The sequence below is a fragment of the Dasypus novemcinctus genome, chromosome 5 (genome assembly GCF_030445035.2).
Source record: "Dasypus novemcinctus isolate mDasNov1 chromosome 5, mDasNov1.1.hap2, whole genome shotgun sequence".
NCBI classification, from domain to species: Eukaryota; Metazoa; Chordata; class Mammalia; order Cingulata; family Dasypodidae; genus Dasypus; species Dasypus novemcinctus.
The window spans coordinates 119,160,626-119,170,888 of NC_080677.1; the positions used below are offsets into that span (position 1 = coordinate 119,160,626).

At 41.1% G+C, this 10,263-nt stretch overlaps 1 non-coding gene across 1 annotated transcript; it reads right to left on the reverse strand.

Annotated features, from left to right (window-relative positions):
* Window positions 1-8,683: 8,683 nt before the first annotated feature.
* Window positions 8,684-8,789, reverse strand: LOC111759725 (U6 spliceosomal RNA). The gene has a single exon (XR_002793625.1). It is a non-coding gene; the product is annotated as a U6 spliceosomal RNA (small nuclear RNA).
* Between the last annotated feature and the right edge of the window lie 1,474 nt (window positions 8,790-10,263).

The following is a 10,263-nucleotide window of genomic DNA, read 5'->3' on the forward strand; positions in this document are numbered from 1 at the left end:
TATCTTGTTCCTTTAACTGGGCCATAGCTTCCTGTTTCTTGGTGTGTATTGGAATTTTTTGTTGGTGTCTTTGCATCTGGCTTACTAGAGTATTTTTTCTGGGTGCAGTTTTTCTCTTTAGTTTAGGGCTTCCTATTTTCCCTTGTTGTTTGTGCAGTAAGAGACAAGCATGTAGTTGGTGCTGTAAGCTGTGGAGGCTCTTGCTGCCCTCATTGCTCCAGGGACCAGTGAAGCTTCTCCCAACTTTCTCCTTTGCCAGGTGTAGGGACAGAATCACAGCTGTGTGGAATAATCCAAGTTGTGCAGGCCTAGACTGTAGTTGCCCAGAGAGACTGATGAAGCTTCACATCCCTTTCTCCCCTGCTTGGGGCAGGGATGGAGCTGCAGGTGTGGGCAGCAATCTATACAGTGTGGGTCAAGATGACCGCTGTTGCCCTGGTAGACTTCTGATTTTCAGTCTATGCCAGCCAAAGGTACCTGCAGTTACCTGTGCAGGCTGTGCTGGGCTCCTCAGCCTCCTCCCTGCCAGAGGTGGGGTGCATGATCTGCATGAAAGAAACTGGTTCCTGCCTGCACTGCGAGTTTCAGTCAGCCCGGCTTCCCCTCAGGCTGGGGGTGGAGTCAAAATGGCGGCTACTGGCCTCTTCCTGACTTGGGCTGGTTCTCACCCTGGCTGTTCCCAGGGTTGTCTCTTAGCCAGCCAAGTCTACCAATCAGTAACTGAAATCGGCAGCCAGTTGTCTCCTCCTCCCCTGTTTCTGGGAAATGGTGCTTTCAATTCCAGCCACAGAATAACTCCTGGGATGGCTCATGCCGCCAGAGTAGGATAATCACCGGCCTCCATGGCTTGGCTGGTAAATTCCCTGAGAGGTTGGTGCAGGTCCCCGCAGCTTCCGCCCTGCTGGAGGTGGCACTGGGGCCTAGGCAATATGATCTGGATGGAAAGAAGCCAGTCCCCACCAGCACTGGGATTTTCAGTCCACCCTGCTTCCCCTCATGCCAGGCATGGAGTTAAGATGGTACCTCCCGGCCTTTTTCTGACTTGGACAGGCTCAAGCTTTAGCTGTTCTCAGGATTATACTGTAGCCCACTGAATTTACTCATCAGTGATTGAAATTGGTGCCCAACCATCTCTTCTGCCCCCATTTTGGGAAAGTGGAGCTTTCAATTCCGGCCGCAGAACAGCTCTTGAGGCGGCTTGTGCCTCCAGTGGGCACTGACCTCCGGGGAGTGGAGTGCTCTACTTACGAGTCTTCTTGGCAGATGGCAGTCTCTTCCTTCCACTCCTTCAAGGATGTTGCAGGATGCTCTTCTGGTCTCCTGAAGCCCCCAAACAGGTGCTTCAGCTCGCTCCAGAGAGCCCTGGGTCTCTGCCAACTGCCCTGTAGCAGGAGCTGAATATAGGAGTTCCTTACTCCCTGCCATCTTGCTGGTTCTCCTTAGATTTATTTCAATCAGCTTTTCAAGCTTAGCAAGGATTTAGAAACTTATTTACTTTTATTTCTTTCTCTCCCATTTCCCCCTGTTGTCTGCTTTCTGTGTCCATCTGCTGTGTGTTCTTCTGCATCTGCTTGCATTATCCGGCATCACTGGGAAACTTCGTCTCTTTTTTGTTGCGTTATCTTGCTGTGTTAGCTCTCCATGTGTGCAGCACCACTCCTGGGCAGGCTGTGCTTTTTTCACACGGGGTGGCTCTCCTTGCGGGGCACATTCCTTGCACATGGGGCACCCCTACACAGGGGAGCCCCTGAGCGGCAGCACTGCGTGAGGGCCAGCTTACCACATGGGTCAGGAGGCTCTGGGGGTTGAACCCTGGACCCTCCACATGGTAGACAGATGCTCTATCAGTTGAGCCACATCTGCTTCCTGGTTTTGGGAATTTAGATCACTGATTTTCAGGCTTTTTTCTAAGTGTTTTGAGGTATAATTAGCTGCAATCCACAAATCTTATGATTTTATTTTCATTTGATTCAAAATATATGCTAATTTCCCTTTTAATTTCTTCCTTGACCAGTGGATTATTCAGAGAAGTGTTGCTTAATTTCCAAATATTTGGATCTTTTCTAGATATGTTTTTGTTATTGATTTCTAGTTGAATTCCACTGTGTCAGAAAAAAAATTATTCCATGATCTTAATCCTTTTAACTTTATTGAGACTTATTTTATTGCCCAACATAAAGTTTATATTGATAACTATTCCATGTGCATTTGGTAAAAAGTTGGGATTTTCTTGAGTGTCATTTGTTTCAATGCCTCTAATCATGTTGTTTAAGTCAATATTCTTATTAATTTTTTAAATCACATTGTCGTTGTCAATTACTGAGAGACAAGCATTGAAATGTCCCATAATAACTGTGGATTTCTCTATTTCTCCCTTCGTTTTTTGCTTTCTATATCTGGAAATTTTGTTGTTAGGTGTCATTAAATTTTGGCTGGCTCCTCTTTACCTTTGGAAAGTCTGTCAGCCTATTCTAGATTTAGTCCGTAGATTGTTATATCAGTCCTTTCATCATGCAATCCATCTAAAGTATACTTTCAGTGGCTTTTGGTATCATCAGAATAATCTTTGTCCTCATGTCTAATTTGTCTGATTATAAGATAGCCATTCCACCTTTCTTCTGATTAGTGTTTACTTGGTATTTATTTTCCCATCTTTTTACTATTCTTATGCAATGTGAATCTTCTGTTAATAGCATATAGTTGTAATTTGTTTTTATCTTTTAAATTTAGTCAGACACTCTGCCTTTAATTAGAGTGTTCAATCCATATACATTTAATATAATTATATTGTTGGGTTTAAGTTTATCTTCTTGCTCTTTGTCTTCTATTTGCCTCATTTTTTATGATTCCATTTATATCCACTATTGGCTTATTAGCTAAACTTCTGTTTCAGATTTTTAGTGGTTCTCTACAGTTTAAAATTTTCATCTTTAAATTATTACAGTCTACATTCAAGTATATATATATATATATTTTTTTCCTCTCCCCTTTGCCCCCCCTGCCGGTTGTCTGTTCTCTGTGTCTATTTGCTACATGTTCTTTGTTTTCTTCTGTTGTTGTCAGTGGCATGGGAATCTGTGTTTCTTTTTGTTGCATCATCTTGCTGTGTCAGCTCTCCGTGTGCAGTGCCATTCTTGGGCAGTCTGCACTTTCTTTTGCGCTGGGTGGCTCTCCTTATGGGGTGCACTCCTTGTGCGTGGGGCTCCCCTACACGGGGGACACCCCTGCATGGCACGGCACTCCTTGCGCGCATCAGCGCTGTGCATGGGCCAGCTCCACACGGGTCAAGGAGGCCCGGGGTTTGAACCGCGGACCTCCCCTGTCATAGACAGATGCCCTAACCACTGGGCTAAGTCTGCTTCCCTACATTCAAGTATATTAAACCACATACTTAAACCTTACAACAATATACATTCATTTTCCTCTTTCCATGTTTTCTTCTACAGTCATCATATATTTTGTTTCCATGTTTATTATAAGTCCCATAACACATTGGTATGAATCTTACTTTAAACAATCACTTATTTTAAAAAATAAATTTAAAATTAAGAACAAATTCTTTACTATCTGTTCACCTACTTACCATTTTTGGCACTCTTGATTCTTTCATACAGATCCAAGTTTCCAACTGGTAACACTTTAGATTGAAATGCTTTCTTTAACATTTCTTATAGTGCAGATATGCATTTGTCTGAAAATGTTTCTCTTTCTCCCTCAATATTGAGGGTTTTCACTGGATATGGATTTCTAGGTTGTCAGTTTGTTCTTTCAGCATCTTAAAAACTGCATTCCATTGTTTTCTGTTTTGCCCTATTTCTTATGAGAAAGCAGGGGCCAGTCTTACTGTTGTTTCTGTGTTATGTGATATCTCTTTTTCTCCCTTCCCTTATTTTGTTTTTCTCCTTATAGTTGGTTTTCAGGAATTTCATTAATTCATTAATTTTGTACTTTGGTGTAGATTCCTTCATGTTTATATTTGGTGTGGGGTGGGGGTATATATGTTTGTTTGACTTTTAGATCTGTGCTTAGGTAAAACGTTTGGTAAAATGAAAAATTTTGATTTTATTTTTTTTTAAAGATTTATTTTTTATTTTTTTCTCCCCTCCCCCCTGTTGTCTGCTCTTTGTGTCCATTCGCTGTGTGTTCTTCTGTGACGGCTTCTATCCTTATCAGCGGCACCAGGAGTCTGTGTTTCTTTTTGTTGGGTCATCTTGTTGTGTCAGCTCTCCATGTGTGCGGTGCCATTCTTGGGCAGGCTGCACTTTCTTTTGCTCTGGATGGCTATCCTTACAGGGTGCACTCGTGCGTGGGGCTCCCCTACGCGGGGACACCCTGCGTGGTAGGGCACTCCTTGCGCATATCAGCACTGCGCATGGGCCAGCTCCACATAGGTAAAGGAGGCTCTGGATCTGAACCTTGGAACTCCCATGTGGTAGGAGGATACCCTGTCCATTGGGCCAAATCCACTTCCCTTGATTTTCTTTAAGTCTTTTTTTTCCTGCTCCAGTCTCTCTTTTCTGGTACTCAAATTTTCCACTTTAGCCTGGTTGGTATTTTCCCACAAGTCCCTCAGACTCTCTACAATTTAAAAACAATTTTTTTCTGTTTGGGTAGTTTTTATTGTCCTATTTCAGGTTCATTGATTTTTACTTCTGCATGTTTAATCATCTTTTTACCAGTCTTCTAGTGAAATTTTTAATTGTAGAAGTTATGTTTTTCAAGTATAGAATTATCTTTCTTGGCCTTTGTTTAAATTTTTATAGTATCAATTTCTCTATTGACAGTCCCTATTTGTTGCCTCATTATGTTCACTTTTCCCTAAATCCTTGAACATATTTACAATAGCTATTTAAGTATCATGTGTATTAATTCTATTACCTCTGTAATTTCTTGGCATTTCTATTGGCTGATTTTTCTCCTGGTTGTAGTTATGTGTCTGCTTCTTTTTACATCTAGTAATTTAGAAAGGGTAGTCCAGTACCAGTTACTTCCTCTAGGCCAGAATTATTTTTATTTTTATTTATTTTTTTAAATCAGAATCTACAATTGTGCATATTCAGTGGAGACTGGAGAGAGATTTATCCACAGAAAAGGGCAGGCCTCTTCCTCTTTCCAGATGCCTGGAGCAATCTCCTTGATTTGGAACTGAGAAGGGTCTGGATTGGGTGTAGCTTCCATTAACTTAAATTCACTGCTTTCAAATGTTTTGAGGGTTGGATCTGGCCACCCCCCTCCCCCAGCAGGACTGAGAGGTAAGTGCTATGAGACTCTGGTGATCTTTCTCTGATTTTCAGCCAAGCTTCAGTTTTTTATACCATGGGAGATATTTCTCTGCCCTGTTGCTCTTCCTCTAGTTGTCCATTTGCCGCTGTACACTCTGTGAAAACTCAGTGGAGAAAAACTGCTGGATGGTGGGAATTAATTTCCAGGGCTCCTTCCTTTTGAATTCCCAGTCGTCATAGCTGTTTAAGGGGTCATTAAAGTTTGGCTGGCTTCTCTTTACCTTTGCAAGTCTGTCTGCCTATCGGAGATTTGGTCTGCTGTCCATCATTCCCCCAGAGACAAATGCGGCCACCAGTCTCTTCTAACCTAAGGTGGACTTGTTTCTCTCTGCAATCTCATTTCTCTGATGGATTTTTTATTATAAGAATGTTTATAGCAGCTTTATTTATAATAGTAAAATACTGGAAAACCAAATGTACACCAACAGTAGAACATACAAATAAATTCTGGTATCTTCACACAATGAAATACCATACAGCAATGACAATGAATGAACTAAAGCTACTAGATGGCAACACGGATAAATTTCACAAACAATATTGAACAAAATATTCCAAATGCCCAAGAATACATACTGTATGATTCTCCTTAGATAAAGTTTGAAAGAAGGCAAAACTATAAACTATAGTGCTAGAAGTCAGGATATTCTCTGATGGACTTTTTAAATGTGGAGTTTATAGTTGGCTTGCTATTACACTGGGAGCAAAGATCTCTTGCCACCTGCTGTTTCCCCCTCAGAAGTGGAACACTTCTAAACCCGCCTTTGAACTTTAGAACCAAATTATCTGTCCATTCTCCACACCCGCATCCAATATACAAAGGACCCAGAATAGGATCATTGCAATAGTAACTCCCATTTGGAAATCACAGGCTTATAGCAATTTTTAGATCTTACTTTGAAGTGTTATGAAGGCTTCTGATTTGAGGAGGGGGAAATTTTCTTATTCGCCTTTGATTTTCCTCTCTGGGAGGAACGCCTTTGCCCGCTATTCTCTGTGGCCCTGGCCCTGCTCTGGAAGTTGTTCCTTGTTCATTACCCTCCTTGTCTGCATCTGAAGCGGTTGTTGAGGATTTGTCCTCTTTGCTGGCGCTGGAGCTTTAGCAGTCTACCCCCTGCTTGAGATTTGTCTGATGGCTCCCAGAGTGGGAAGAAGCTTGCTTCCTTCTTTCTCCTCCCTTCCTCTCTCCCTTCCTTCTCCTTTTCTCCCTTCTTTCCCTCCCTCCCTCCTTTCCTTCTTTCTTTCCTTCCCTCCTTCCTTTTTTTGAGATTTATTCAGTAAACAGTTTCCAAAAAAAGCTAATAGGCTTCTGAGATTTCTGATCTATTTGCATCCAGTCAGGGCCATGTTCTAGTTACCACACTCAAAGTTGTTTTTGTTTATTTTTGAAGTACCTGGAGCCGGGGATTGAACTGGGGACCTCATATGTGGGAGGCTGATGCTCAACTGCTTGAACCACACTGACTCAGTTCCCTTCCACTCAAAGTTTTTAGACCAACTTTTTAAGTCTGCCTTACTTCTTAATGCTCCCATATCTTCCTCTCAACCTATTGGCAGCTGTTTTGAAGGATTCTTAAACGACATGGAGGAAAATCACACCCCAAATCTGATCTTTCCTTCAAGTCAAAATTCTTTGTTCAACAAAGTTTCATGGGTGCTTTGAGGCTTGATTCATTTGCCATTCTTATTTCTTTTTATTTTTGAAGAAATTCTTAATAGCTTTATTGAAATATATTAATTCACATACCATACATTTCACAATTTAATGTGTAATTCAATGGTTTTTAGTATATTCAGTTAACACAATCATTTTTTAAACATTTTTATCACCCCACGAAGAAACCCCATACCTATTAGCAGTCACTCCCCACTTTCCCTCAGACTTCTGACCCTAAGCAACTATCAGTCCACTTTCTGTCTCTGTAGGTTTGCCTATTCTGAACATTTCATATAAATGGAATCATACAATATGTGCTCTTTTGTGACTTTCATTTAGCATATTGTTTTCAAGGTTCATCCATACTGTAGGATGTATCAGTACTCCATTTTTAAAAAATTGCTGAATAATATACCATTATAGGGATTTATCACATTTTGTTTTTTCATTCATCAGGTTACAGACATTTGGGTTGTTTTCCTGCCTTTTGGCTATTATAAATAATGCTTTGAACAGTCATATTATAAGATTTTCTGTGGGCGTATGTTTTCATTTCTCTTGAGTATGTACTTAGCAGTGGAGTGGTTGGGTAATGTGGCAACTATCTATATGTTTAACATTTTAAGAAATTGCCAAACTGTTTCCAAAGTGGCTATACCATTTTCCATTCCATATACCAGCAGAGTATGAGGGTTGCAGTTCCTCCATATTCTCACCAGCATTTGTTTTTTTTTTTTTAAACGATTTATTTATTTACTTAATTCCCCCCCCTCCCCTGGTTGTCTGTTCTTGGTGTCTGTTTGCTGCGTCTTGTTTCTTTGTCCGCTTCTGTTGTCGTCAGCGGCACGGGAAGTGTGGGCGGCGCCATTCCTGGGCAGGCTGCTCTTTCTTTTCACGCTGGGCGGCTTTCCTCACGGGCGCACTCCTTGCGCGTGGGGCTCCCCCACGCGGGGGACACCCTTGCGTGGCACGGCACTCCTTGCGCGCATCAGCACTGCGCATGGCCAGCTCCACACGGGTCAAGGAGGCCCGGGGTTTGAACCGCGGACCTCCCATATGGTAGACGGACGCCCTAACCACTGGGCCAAAGTCCGTTTCCCAGCATTTGTTATTATATCTTTTTTGTTATAGCTCTCCTAGTGGACATGAAATGATATCTCACTGTGGTTTTGATTGGCATTTTCCTGATTGCTAATGTTTTTTATTTTAATATTTGTTTTTAGGCTGTTTAACAAAATGTGGATTCTGCAATATATTGCAATTTCGTAGTCTTGCTTTTGTGTATAAGCTTTTTTAGCTTTAGCAAGCATATTTTAGGAAAGAATTTTCCTCATTTCTGCTCCCCTCTTCACTTCCTCCAAAACCATAGTTTTTTGTTTTGTTTGTTGTTTTTTAGGTGCTGTGCTCATCCACTGAGCCACACTGGCTTCCCCGAGTTGGTTTTTTCATTTGTTTCGCTTGTTTTTTTAGGAGGCACCGGGAACTGAACCTGGGACCTCCCATGTGGGAGGTGGGTGCTCAACCACTTGAACCATATCCACTCCCCAAAAACTATAGTTATTGTGAAAACTTGCCTAAATTATATGCATGAAAAAGAAAATCTAGAGGAATATATATCAAACTATTATTATTGGTTACCAGGGAATGGGAGCATGTAGGTTGGGGGAATTATATTTTCTACCTTAAATGTTTTGCAGTGTTTCAGTTTTTACAGTGGGCATGTTCTTTTAAAAAATATATATATATATTTAAAGGAATCCTCCATGAATTAATATGTCATCCTTGCTCAGGGGCCATGTTAATCTTCTCTGTACCATTCCAGTTTTAATGTGTGTGCTGCCCAAGCAGCCATAACATTCTTATTTCTTAACTGATCAAACTCTCTCAGTGCTTCAGCTTTCCAAATTTTGGACTCTCTATTTTCTTTTATTTCTCTTTGCAAACTGGCCTGTTTCTACTTGGGTTCATCTCTTTGTTGTAAAACCTTGACAAAGGGAGCCAATGTTAGTCAACATGTGCTAGCATTCTAGTATTTTCCCACCACTTCCCTTAGAGCTACAGATGCAATGGACATATGGTCTGCTTTCCAGTTATGCATGCTTATCCAATGTTTTACTGCTGTTCCATGGGATATATCTGCCATGAATAAAAGACTCTGAAAGAGCCACTGCAATAAAACATAAGACAGTTAAAAAAACATAAAAGACATAAAAGTCGATGTCCAGTGGTCTCTTTTCAAGGGTACCTCTATTCTTATGTTGTCTTAGATGTGGTGTCAGATGCCAAGTTTCTCAGTAAAAGGGACTACCTTATATAGAACAGTATTTGTATATATGAGACATGTACCTATATATAATAGTTCCTAGCTATCTATCTATTTCTTTCTCATAGAGTGAGAATTAGAGTTTGTTGCTCAACAGTGAGTTTCCTTGACTCCAAGCAGTATAAGACAGTATAAGGGAAGCCACAGAGAACACAAACTTTCCTAAGAGGAAGTTTGATTAGTCAAAGTTGAATATAAAATGTCGAGAGCCTTTTGACTGGGGTAGGTGAGGGGAGTGTTTGAAGCTTTTTCTTTAAAGTAGAATATAGGCAAAAAAGGAGGGCCTGAAAATTCAGGTTAAGAGATCATGAAGACATCCAACTGTAATAGTTTCATTTACACTTTGATCTTAATGTATTCTCTGTTTCTGTACTGATTTTATATTTGCTTAAACTTAGATATTCTATTAAAGAGTTAAAAAATACATAAGACACTAAAGAGGCACACCTGGCTTTTTGGAATAGGCTTATGGCATAACCGCTACCATCCAAAAACATGTTTTAATTGCAAGGCTGGCTTTGCCAAAAGCCCAAATAGCATTATAGCAGTTTGATATGGTTATGAATTCCAAAAATAGATATTGGATTATGTTTATAATCTGGTCTGTACCTGGGCATGATTGAGTTATGACTGGGGCTTTGATTGGGCCATGTCATTAGGGCGTCACAGATAAAAGGCATGGCAAAGGACAGAGTTGAGGGTTTTCTGATGTTGGAGTTTTGATGTTGGAGTTTGATGCTGAAGCCTTAAGCTGGAGCCCTGGGAAGTAAGCTCACAGAGGAAAGAGAAGCCAGCCCCAGGAAGAGAGGAAACCTGAGCACAGGAAGAAGCAAGCCCTGGGAAGAAAGGAACCTTGAACCCAGAGAGCAGCAAGACCCTGGAAGCCTGAACCCTCACAGCTGTCGGCAGCCATCTTGCTCCAACACATGAAAACAGACTTTGGTGAGGGAAGTGACTTATGCTTTATGGCCTGGTATCTGTAAGCTCCTACCCCAAATAAA